This window comes from Camellia sinensis, chromosome 6, assembly GCF_055761805.1.
Source record: "Camellia sinensis isolate YWXY chromosome 6, ASM5576180v1, whole genome shotgun sequence".
Taxonomy (NCBI): Eukaryota; Viridiplantae; Streptophyta; class Magnoliopsida; order Ericales; family Theaceae; genus Camellia; species Camellia sinensis.
In genome coordinates, this window is record NC_138966.1 from 41,370,796 (window position 1) to 41,384,262 (window position 13,467).

The 13,467-nt window shown below is 29.7% G+C and overlaps 1 long non-coding RNA gene across 1 annotated transcript; it reads right to left on the reverse strand.

Moving 5' to 3' along the window:
- Window positions 1-9,246: 9,246 nt before the first annotated feature.
- Window positions 9,247-10,073, reverse strand: LOC145792633 (uncharacterized). Its single transcript, XR_014332297.1, has 2 exons — window positions 9,709-10,073; window positions 9,247-9,603 (listed from the first exon to the last, which is right to left on the reverse strand). It is a non-coding gene; the product is annotated as an uncharacterized LOC145792633 (long non-coding RNA).
- Window positions 10,074-13,467: the final 3,394 nt, after the last annotated feature.

Genomic DNA, 13,467 nt, shown 5'->3' on the forward strand with positions numbered 1-13,467 from the left:
TTTTATCAATTTTGAGAAAGCATATAGTAGAGTGCCTTGGGATATAATCTGGTGGGGTGTTAGAGAAGAAAGAAGTGACAAAATATTATATTGATGTGATTAAGGATATGTATGAAGGTATGGTGACCACTATTAGATCGTCTACTAGAGAGACGAGTGAATTTCTAATTGTTGCAGGGTTACACCAAAGATCAACCTTAAGTCTTTATTTTTTTGCTTTAGTTGTAGATGAGTTGACGCGCAATATTTAGGATGATGTGCCATGGTGTATGCTTTTTGTAAATGATATCATGTTAGTAGATGAAACTAGAGAAAGAGTTAACACTAAGTTGAAGATTTAGAGAAAAACACTTAAATCTAAAGGATTTATGATAAGCAGAACTAAGACAGAGTATATGGAGTGTAATTTTAGTAACAAACACAATGGAAGTAGAGGAGAAGTGAAGATTGAGAATTAAGAACTACCTAAGAGTGAATATTTTCGTTATTTAGGATCAATTATCTCAATGACTAGAAAGATTGGAGCGAATGTGGTCCTCAAAATTAAGGCATGGTGGCTTAAGTAAAGGAGCGTGTCTGGACTACTGTGCGATAAACGAGTACCTATTAGACTAAAAGGGAAGTTCTATAAAACGGCTATTAGATCAACAATGTTGTACGGGACGAAATGTTGGGTAATTAAGAAACAACATGTAGATAAGATAAATGTTGCTAAAATTAGGATGCTAAGGTGAATGTGTACCAAGACTAGAAAAGGCAGAGTTATGAATGAGTATATTCGAGAATGGGTAAGAGTGGTACCGATAGAAGATAAATTGAGAGAGAATAGATTGAGATGGTTTGATCATATATAACGGAAACCAACAAAGGCAGTAATGAAGAGATGAGATACAGTGATGCTAAATGGTAATGTTACGGGAAGTGATAGACCTAAATTGATGTGGACTAGTTTAGTAAATAGAGATATAAATCTCTTTAATTTGACTAACGAAATGGCCTTGGATAAAGTCAAGTGGAGAAAAAGAATTCATGCAGCCGACCCCATTTGATGGGACTTAAGGCTTGATTTGGTTTGGTTATAGGAGAACAGTTAAATTTTTTTTTTCTGTTAAATAAAAAATTCTGACAAAAAGATATTTATAATTTTTCAAATTAAAAAAGACAATTTGTATTTTAAACAAATGTATTTATCTTTTTTTTAATGGGCATCACTTTTTCTATCACCAATTATATTCTAGTTCGTTTGGTAACATTAAATTTTAACCAAAATATTATAAAATCCACTAAAATAGCCCCAAATAAAAAAATCATATAAAAAAAATAAAAGGGATTTCCTTTTAGGGTCTATAGTATTAAGATTTTATAACATAAAAGACATCTAATATTTTCATAATGTCTAAAATCTTTCAACATCGATTTAGAGAAAATTCGATCCAAAAAAATTATGAGAATTTCTCTAGACTTACCTAAGAATTTCTCTCCAGAGAAATTCTAGGAAAACTAGAGAATTTCTTTGAATTCCAGTCTAGAGATTTTATCTGAATTTCCAGAGAATTTCTCTAGCTTTCGCAAAAATTTCTCTAAGTTCAAATAACAAAGGACTGTAATAATGATTCAAAATCAAAACTTTAAGGGGCTTCTTAAAAAAAATGTATTTGAAACTTTACTTTCAAGACAAGTATAAAAGATGAATTTGGAGAAAATAGCCAAGTTAGGGAAGGCCAAAAAATGTCAGCAAAGTTATGGTAAAAGACTAATGGCCTAACACTCCCATCCTCCAAACTGAAAATTCCAGTTTCCCATTGACTATATGCCTCAAGTTCATTCATCTAAAAAGAAAACACAATTCTTCCATTTGCATCAATCAAAATTTGTAATAGAAACAGAGTAGGAGCAATTTGTACCCACCAACAATACTCTCTCATTCAAATCTGTCACTTCAGCCCATTTGTGCTCTCTTCATTTAGCTTATAAACCTTAAAACAAACAGAGAAATCCTAGGAAGGCTAGAGAAATTCTAGGAAGGCCAGAGAAATTCTCTGAATTTTCTTTGAAATTCTAAATTACGAAATATAAGATATTAGGGGAACAAAGAAAGTAAAAGGTCTTAAGCATATCAAATAGTAATTGAAAAATCCGACTTTATCGATCAAATTTAAAGCAAATATCATCAAAACTAAGAACTAATAAAACAATTCACAAAACAAAAATAGAAATTAAGAACATAGAAGTATATATATATATGTCTACTAGATGATTATATATATATATATATATATGACCTTCTGAGAATTCTATGCATCATGACAACTAGATGATTTGGTAAGAGAGAGAGATCGCTACAAAACAAATCACAATCGTTGTCGCAATCAAGCCAAATCTGAGCTACCATAGCAACCCCTACCCCACCATCGCCGAACCCACCAACGCAAGCAGGAGAGAGATATTGCTACAAAATGAGATTTAGAAACCAAATCTCTTTAATCTTGTTCAGTGACTAGAGATTCAACCAAGTGCTTGATAATCGAAGTAAATGGAGGTTTCATGACGTGAGAATGAAAAGAGTCAGTAACGGTGACGCAGGTGGAGCAGACGACAGAGTCAGGGTCACAGAGGCGAGAGACTACGGCGCGGAGAGAGAGAGAGAGAGAGAGAGAGAGAGATGAGGTTTAATTTGAAAGAGTCAAATTTCTCTATGATATATGAGTGCGGAGTTGAAGAACCTTAGACATCATAAAATAATATTGTGAATCTTTTTCATTACTAAAAATGAAAGAAGAACCTTAGACTAATTTTTCCTAAAATAAAAATTTATTTCTATTTCTCTATTTATCTTTATTTTTATTTTTTACATATTTTTTCATAAAACATTAAAAAAATCGATCCCAAACTCTCCAAATTTTTTTCACCTAATTTTTTACTGACAAAAACTAAAAATTCACTTCCCACCCAACCCCCTCAATAACAAAGGATCCAAGTGGATTCGGACCACTATCCTTCCAAACCCATAAGAATAGCATTTGACCGCTCTTGCCAACTTTTGAGCTAATGGATCCACAACCAAATTCAGATTAACCCATATACAATTAAGCTACCTAAAAGAGATAATAATAAAATAATAAATAAAATTAAGCATGGTTTTTGTTGACTTGATAATAAATAAAAATAAAAACTAAAGTTCCTAAATAAAAAGAAAAATTTCCATCAACTTCTAATTATACTGTAAGTTATTTCAAAAAATACAACAAAGTTGAACTCTTATAACAAAATAAACCTGAATTTTTAATTTTATCAAATTTAAATCCTGCTCTTTTGAATTTTTGTCAATATTAATCATTCACCTATTACTTATTTTCATTACAAAAATAAAATATTTTATCCATTAAACTCAATGTATACATAAAATGTTTAAAATATTTTTTTATCGTAAATTTTACTTAACAAAAATACACAAATGACAATTAAAAATTAAAAAAATATTTTGTTACAAAAGTCTTAACCGTAAATTTTATTTATTATTATTATTATTTTTTGTAATCTCCTCTTTATTTAAACTCAGAAGCTGGTGCCCATAACAACAGAAAACAAATAGAGAAACTCTACTCTCCAAAATCCATATTTCAACAGAAACCATCTTACATAAACCCACTTTAATCTGAAAAAACATCTTCCTAACTTCTAATAGAATAAATAAAAATAAAAATATTTCAATTGACCACCTAGTTTAATGCAAAATCCGATTGCAATAAAATATTTTTATCCAAAACAAAGGAAGATTGAAATCCCAAAAATGTTCAAACCCCCTTTGCTATTCTACTACTTTTGATTTTACATCTATATATATATATATATATGGTTCAGTTTTGAGTAATCAAAGTAGTTTTTGGGGTTTAGTTATTTTAGTAAACCTTATTCAGATGAACATAACCCAAGCAAATCTAAAAGAATAATATTTGCAAAAAACATTTGAACAAATTACAAATACTTCCTAAAATTTATTTAAAATACAAATTACCCTTTATAGTTCTAAAAATTACATCTCATCTTTCAAGACTCTCTTTATTAATAAATTATCAAGTTAATTAATATTTTTTAATGATATAAAATATGTAATTCCCCTAATAATTTAAACAATTTTAATGCTCATTTATTTAAAATACAAATTACCCATTATAGTTTTAAAAATTACAACGCACCTTTCAAGACTCTTTTTGTTAATGGATTATCAAATTAATATTTTTTTTAATGATATGAATGCAATTCCCATAATAATTTAAACAATTTTAATGCTCAATAAGAACAATTGTTTTATTGTTTTTTACATTAACTCTGTTACATTAAAAATTCTAACAAAAGAATAATTATCACAACTCCGATTGGTAGCTCAAAAAAGGCGTGGCTCGAATGGCCCGACACCAAACGACGTCGTTTTGATGTTTTTTTTTCTCTTCGCCATTTTCTGAAGTTGAAGAAGAAGAAAAAGAAGAGAAGAAGAAGAGGAAAAGTGCAGACGGCTCAAAGCAGCAAAAACATCAAAACAGATTCACATCAAACACACGCCAAAGATACACAGATTCACAAGCTGGGTTTCTTCAACATCAACATCTTCATCAACATCATCACCATCATCATCATCATCAACAAATTTTTTTTTTATTTATTTTTTTTCACATCCAAAACAACTAAAATATATATATATATATACAGAAAACAGATTCAGATCCAAAACAACCAATATATATATATATATATATATACAGAAAACAACATCAACATCATCACCATCATCATCATCATCAACAATTTATTTATTTATTTATTTATTTTTAGATCCAGAACAAGTAAAAAATAAATAAATATACAGAAAACAGATTCAGATTCAGAACTAAAAAAATATATATATATACTCATCATCTCCAGATCAACATCATCTTCAGATCATCATCTTTAGATCGGTGATGGCAGTCGCCGGGGATGGTAGTGATGGCGCCGGTGATGGCGAGTGTCTCTTTCTCTTCTTTTCTTCTCCTCCTCTTCTTTCTCTCTTCCTCTTTTCTCCTTCTCTTTCTCTTTTCTGTCTTCTATCTCTCTGTATTCTAATTCAAAAAGCAAGAAAAAGAAAAAAAAAAAAAAAGAGAAATCCAAAACGACGTCGTTTTGTGTTTCGGGCCGAAATCGAGGCACCGAATTTCGAGCTACCAAGGATTATTCTAATTATCACCTTGCTTGTATTCAAAATATTAAACCCCTTTATCAGAAAATTATTATTTTTTTATATTTTATATTTTTAATTAAATAAAAATTTAAATATTTAAAAAAAAAATTTAAGATACCCCATAATATTTATGAAAAAATCTTAAAAAAAACCGATACACCATAACATTTATGAAAAATATTTTAAAAAATTAATCAAATACAAAAAAATAAAAATTTTCAATATATTTTCATGTTCTTATGTATTTATTAAATTTTCTAAATATTTTTTTATAAAAATTTTACTTTTTAAATGTATCTAGATAATGTGCATTTAAAAAATAAAAAATTTACTTAAAATATATATATTTTTTAAATCTCTAAAAATAAAAATACACTAAAAATAAAAATACTCAATTTTCAAAAAATCAATCAAAACCATATAATTTCTAAAATCACAAAATAATCCATATTTTAAACAAGGGTATATTTGTTATTTATAATTTACCCACTATATTTTAAAAAATCAATAAATACAAAACAAATATAAATGAAATAACTTCTTGAATTATTTTTTATTTAGTAAATTTAAAAAAAAATTAAAAAATTTAAAATTTTATATTTAAAGTGAATCTCACATTATGTGAAACTAAAGTCCAAAATTAAAACTAAAATGTTATAAAAAAAATCACTAAAACCAAAAACTGGCAACAAAAAACTTCAGTTTGATATTCCAAATATTGTTACAAATACACTCTAAAATTTACTTAAAATACAATTTATCCCTTATAATTAAAAAAATTACATCCCACCCTTGAAATTTTTAATTTTATAACAAAACCCTTATTATTAATAAATCAAGTCAATTAACAATTATAATTATATCAGTCAATTAACAATTATAATTATATCAAAAAATTATTTTAATTAATAATTCAAGTAATGTTAATCATTATATGAAAAAACAGTTAAAAGAATATTATTTTTTCAATTAATTTTGATAAATAAAAAATTCTTATGAGATAATATTTATAATTTTATAAATCACATGGACAACTCATATTTTAAGTAAACTTCAAATGTTGTAATTATAATTTAGACAACAAAATATGAAAAAATATCACTAAAAAGAAAATCATCTAAAAATAATTTTTAATTGTTTCAATTGTCACCATCAGTCACTGGACAGAGTAGTTAAAATTGTTTTACATGCAATAATAGTAACTCATTTTCCCGTTTCTTTTCTTTCAAAAAATAATGTGTATATGATTAGAAATTTTTGGAATTTTTTAGAAACTGCGGGGGTGTTTAGAATAGTTTTAGAATTATGATTCGAAAATAGAATTGTATTTTGAATTAGTGAATTTTAAAATAATGATTTGAGTGTAAAAAATTTATCTAGTTAAGAGTTCTAAAAAGAGTTTTAAGAATTTTGAATTGAGTTTCAAATTTTTAATATGACATACGATATTTGATATAAAAACTTACAACTCAACCAAACGCACAACTCAAGATTCTATTCAAAGCTCATAATTTTTTTTAAAAAATTTCAATTTTTTTTTATTTAAAATATAAAAAATAACAGGTACTAATTGCAAAAATAAAAAAATAAATAATTAAAAAAAATAACACTTTTCCAGTAAACCGACCGGTCAATTGGCCAGACGTTGGGAAAACGACCGATTAGCTCAAATTTTCCTACATTGGAAAGAGTTTTCAAAAATAAGTCAAATTAATTTTTAAAAACTCTAAACAAACGAAACAATCAAAACTAAAAGTGAAAATATATTTAGAGAAGCTAACCAAACATAACTAGAGTTTTTTTATTTTTCATGTCTTCTTATTTTTAATGAATTTTTTTAAAATTTTATTTTTTTTAATATTTTAAATACACCTTACTTAGATGTATCTAAAAAATAAAAAAAAAATTATGAAAAAATATTTTAAAAAATTAATAAATACATAAAAATACAAAAAATATACTAAATTCTCGTATGTTTTTGTATTTTTAATATTTAATGAATTTTTAAAAGATTTTTCACAAAAATTATATTTTTTATGTATATTTGTATTTATATTAGATGTGTTTAAAAATTAAAAAAATTACTTCAAATATTAAAAAAATTTAGTAAAAATAAAAAAACACAAAACAAGAAAATAAAATTTTCTAAAGAGTATTTTTAGAAAACCAAGAACAAGCAAAGTGAATAAATTTCAAAACCCCAACACAAATTTAATATTCTAAAAGCACTAAAAAGTTATTCAAAATAATAGACATTTTTTCAACTAGCACTATAAATGAAGGGTAAATTAAATATTTCAGTTAACACTCCATTAGTAATTGCGGTTAGGTCGTATCCTTGTAAGTCGTTGATAAATGTGCTTAGCGTTATCCGGTGTCAAGCACCTTAATTGGTATGAGAGCCAAGTTTAGTACTATTTATATTATGATTATATTATAATTAAATTATACATATATGGTCCCAATACAACCGAATGAGTATTGCACCTACAGATGAGTCCATCACTACAGTAGCCAATACAATAGGTTTTACATCAGAAGCAAGGGAATTAGTTGCCTACCAGGATGTAAGGGAAGCCTTAGACAAATGGACTATCCCAAAAGTCAAGCTTGATACTATCTATAAAATAAGAACCTTTGACTTCACCAGTAGAAAAATAATTAAAACATTTGAGCATGTTGTACCTATACAGAATAATGATGAGGTTATGTATCTCTTGCATATACAGGATTTATATCCATTCTTACAAAAGTATAAATATGTTCATATAGGACTTGTTCAGATAGCATTCAAACCTTTGGCCTTATTAGGACAAAATACCAGTATTAAATGCACTCTCAAAGATGGTAGATGTCTCGATTGGAGAGCATCTCTTATGGGAGCCATAGAAACCAGTCTCTCCTATGGTCCAATATATTTTAATATATATCCAAACCAAAGTGTAGCACTTATTGACCCTAACCTGTCAAAAGTTTTAGAACTTAGGATTCTTTCTCAGGATTCTTTCTCATGCCTATCAGTATTTTCCTGGAGCACCAGCTTTTACAGTAATCTCTAGGATTCATTTGAAGGTATTAACCACCCTAAATCTTTATACCAAAAAACAGAGTGAGTTAGGACATACAGTCCTAATTGATACCAACATTTTTAGTAGTCAAGTTGCTGTTCCAAGAATGATACCTTGGCAAAATATAACATTTCCAGAACGATGGCAAATTCCTAGCGCTGTTCCAGTTCGACCCATCGTAAGACAATCCATAGATGATGTAATACAGACGCAAGGAGGTAATATATATACCTCTCTTTTAATAGGCCAAACCGGCCATTATCCAAAAGCATGTCTAGTGCCAGTTTTAGAACTGCTCCATCTTATAGAGTAGATCTACTTGAATCTTCTAGACAATCTACTTCAGAACCCATAAAGCCTGTATTATAAGGAATGCCATTTAGACCTCCAAGTGATACAAATCCTGACAATCCTACAAATCCAATGATACAAGGAATTCAATTTTCAGAAAATCAAATACTACGTGGTGTGTATGAATCCAGAGGGGCATATAGTCCAATGACCAGTGATATGAATTTTGAAGTTTAATGGATTTCACACCAGGAAGTGAAAATCGAAAAATCCTAAATCAGGATTTTCTCCAAGAAAAATATCAGGAATTTAGAACATGGTATTTTAGGAATCATAATCCTCTTCAACTTGAACAACTTAAACAACAATATTATTATCATTTAGAGAAATGCCAGAAACTCCAATCTTTTCCTTTATGGTATATGAAAAATAACATCTTTTTCAATCTTTTCCTTTATGTCTCTGGAATGTTGTTATTTTCTATACACCATAAAGGAAAAGATTGGAGTTTCTGGTGTTTCTCTAAATGAGAATAATACTGTTGTTTAAGCTGTTCAAGCTGAAGAAGACTATGATTCCTAATATAGCATGTCCTAAATTCCTAATATTTTTCTTGGAGAAAATCTTGATTTAGGAAAACACAGTATCCCTCAAAAAAACAGAAAGTAAAAATTTAAAAAATCTTCAAAACATTATTCTAAAAAATACAAAAAATACAAAACTCCTAAATCGAGTTATCAACAAAATTCACCCCACCGATCTAAAGGCAAACAAAAAGCCTCATCCAGGAAAGATAAATCCGCAATAAAATGTTACAAATGTAACAGGGCATTATGCTAATCAATGCCGATCTAAAATCCAACAAAAATTAAATGAGAAGGCACTTGATGATCATTTCCAATAGTAGATTCTTCAAGCCTTATCTGAAGCCGAATTCGATACTAGTTCTAGTTCAGATGATGGACTTGCTAAACTTAATTCACCTTCTGAGTCCGATTCCGAATCTAACTCAACTCCAGAAATTTGTCCCTGAAAACAAAATAATATTAATCAAATTTCAGAAGCAAACTATTGGAATGCAATAGTTGAAATGAATAGACTTGACATAGGAGGGCATAATCTAAATGTCCTTACTGATAATGAACAGCAAATGTTAAACATTGCTGACCAAATCAGCAATCCTGAAATGAAATTAAAATTTCTAGAAATGTATTACCAACAGCATAAAAAGGAAGATATTTGCCTTCCTCCTAATCATTACAGTATAAAAGAAGTTTATAATCGATTATAGCATACTTCTGACGAAAAACCTATCACAATTCAGGATCTTAAGATGGAAGTTAATGTTTTAAAAACAGAAATTAAACATCTCCAAACAGCAAATTTAGCAATTACTGCTGATATTAAGAAAATTAATATTTAATTAGGCCAACAGAAGATACCTCCCCAAAACAAAGGCGTCACCGAAGAAGAATCCAGTCATGAACACCCTAATCCATCTGATAATCAATATCACATGTTAATGAATCAGGTTACTTTCCAGAAATGGTATATCAAGATAATTTTTATTATAAAACCAGATTTTATAATAAAAGATGCTGTCGTTCTTGTAGATAGTGGTGCTGATATGAATTACATATAGGAAGGATTAATGCCTATCAAATATTTCCAGAGAACTACTCAGTCACTAACCAATGCTAGTGGCAATGAATGTTTGTTATAAACTTCCAGAAGTTCTCATATATAACCAGGGCATTTGTCTTCTAACCTCATTTGTCCTGATCAAAAATATGCCCCAAACTATTATTTTAGGGACACCTTTCCTATGTTTATTAATGCCAATCACAAAAGTTGATTCCACTGGCATTCATACAATCATAAGTAATCAACCGACTATTTTTGAATTTATTACAAAACCTTATACCACAGAATTAGATCAAATTAAGGATCGAGTTAATTTTAAGGAAAAGCAAATTAATTTCCTTCAAACAGAGATACATTTTCTCACTGCAGAACAAGGGTTACAGCAATCTTATTTGCAGAATAAAATCAAATCGCTTGAAAACGAATTTCAGGCTGAAATCTGCAGTGATGTTCCCAATGCTTTTTGGGAAAAAAAGAAACACTTTGTTTCTTTTCCGTATGAACCAGGATTTAATAAACGTGAAATTCCTACCAAATCCCAACCTATTCAAATGAAAAAAGAGCATTTAGAAATGTGTAAAACAGAAATAAATAACATTTTCCAGAAGAAGCTAATTCGTCCAAGTTATTCTCCTTGGAGTTGTACAGCCTTCTATGTTAATAAAAATGCAGAAATTAAAAGAGGTGTGCCAAGATTGATCATCAATTACAAACCTCTCATTGATACCTTAAAATGGATTAGGTATCCTATTCCGAATAAGAAAGATCTTTTAGATCGATTACATGATCCAATTATTTTTCAAAATTTGATATGGAATCAGAATATTGGCATATTCAAATTGCTAAACAAGATAAGTATCAAACTGCTTTTACAGTACCATTTCGACATTTTGAATGGAATGTTATGTCATTTAGATTAAAAAAATGCTCCATCTAAATTTTAACTTATTATGAATCATATACTTACCTCTTATATAGAATTTGCTATTTATTATATTGATGATGTTCTTATTTTTTCATCATCCATTGACCAGCATATTAAACATCATAATATTTTAAAGTATGTTATTATCAGAAATGGTTTGGTAATTTCTGCACCAAAAATGAAACTTTTTCAAACTACAGTACGTTTTTTAGGCCATAATATTCATAATGGTACTATAATCCCCCTATTGACCGAAGTATGGAATTTGCATCTAAATTTCCAGATGAAATAAAAGATAAAACTCAATTATAGAGATTTCTTGGTAGTCTCAATTATATTAGTGATTACTACTATCAGTTAGCACAAGATGCTGCAATCCTTTATACTAGACTTCGGAAAAATCCTCCACCATGGCCACCAGAACATACCAAAGCTGTTCAGAAAATAAAGCTTAAAGCAAAAACTCTTCCTTGTCTTGCTTTATCAAATCCAGCATGGAAAAAGATTGTCAAAATTGATACCTCAAATCAAGGGTATGGAGGTATTTTAAAACAATTTAATCCCACCAATCAAAAAGAAGAACTTTTACGGTTTACTTCAGGAAATTGGAAACAAGCAGCATTAAATTATCTGACTATTAAACAGGAATGTTTAGCCATTGCTAAATGTGTTTCCAAATTCCAAGATAATTTATTAAATCAGCAATTTTTTATTCATGTTGACTGTTCTGCAGCCAAACAAATCTTTAAAAAAGATGTCCAGAATCTTGCTTCCTGGCAAAGCTTACTTTCAACATTTGATTTTGATATCGAGTATATTAAAGGTGAATAGAATTCTTTACCAGACTTTCTAACCCGTGAATACTTGCAGGGTTCACATGTCCAGTAAAGGCCGAGGCCCAGGCCGCCGGGGCCGCGGAAGGGGTTCTAACCCTTACCATGTACAGAATTCGTATCATACAGAATTCTTAGGGCTTCAAGCTACCCTTAACAGCAAAAAAGGGAAAGCTAGCCAAACGGCTAAAGATGTCCTTCTTACTCCTCCAGAACCTTATATAAAGAATACAATAATTAAGGAAACAGTTCTCTACATTAATACAGAAGATGAACAATGGGTGTCGGATCCATAGGAGATCAAACGAAGGTATCTCACCACTCAACAATTTCCGCCTCATTTTGATCAATACAGATACATCCATGAACAAATCCTCGTTGATACTGCTTTTATTGAGTTCAAACATACTTTGGATGATCCCAATAGAACTGCTAGCCCTATTAATTTCAGCAAAGCTACCATCCAGAAAATTATGCCTATGGTTGCTTGGGGTATGCATCCCCATGTTACCAAAACCTTGGATATCCGTAACAAGGAATCCTGTTACAGTTATTGAGATTATATTGATGCATTCACTTATGCATTTTATTATCAGAATGCCCCTCGGAGCCATTTTTGGTTTCTCCGCATTGTTCCCGACGTTCTTAAAAATGATCTCCCAAACTGGTTTCTCGTTTGGTGGGGATAAGTTCGGGCTTCACTTAGATATTTTTTCAAAACTCATTAGACAGGCCTTTAATGAATAGCAAATTGCCTACTGTCACCTTCCAGTATGCAAAGATATTTCTATGTCCAAATCAGTTGTCCATTTTGTTATCCACTTTGGAATTCTATAGATATGGAAATCGGATTTCCAATGTGACTTCCAGAACAAAGTCCCACGACTCCAGAGATTTCTTTGTGAAGTGGTGGACAAAAGGATTTGATACCCCTAAGTAACAGCAAGAGACTTTACAGAAAATTCATACCCATACAAAAGCATGCTGGGATGCTGTTCTTAAATTACTCCCAGTAACTCCAATAATAAAGAATCCATTTTTACAGATTCAAACAGAATTACGACAAAAGTATCCAAATTTGTCCGAACAAGAATTAATTATCAAAAGAATGGATTATATGAAGGAACAGTTCCTTCGGTCTCTTTCCAGTGATGATAGCAGTATGAAATCTGTCTCTAGCAGTCAAGAGCCTGATCCAGAAGAAAACCCGACCATGATGAAAATGAGTTCGCAGTTTTTGCTGCCGACACTGAATCTAATCTCATTGATTTTTGGGACTCTTTGACTAATCTCATTTCAAAAAAAAATTGAAAAAGAAAAAGACAGGAAAGGAAAAGGAAAGACTGAATGACCTTGTCTCCTACCAGCACAGTGTCTGCACAAAACGACAAATTACCAAGATATCAACTTTCGGTAAAAGCAAATTCCCTATCTGCCATCCAGTATTACCACCTAGCTGTCCAGATAGCTGTCCACTACAGGCCAATAAAG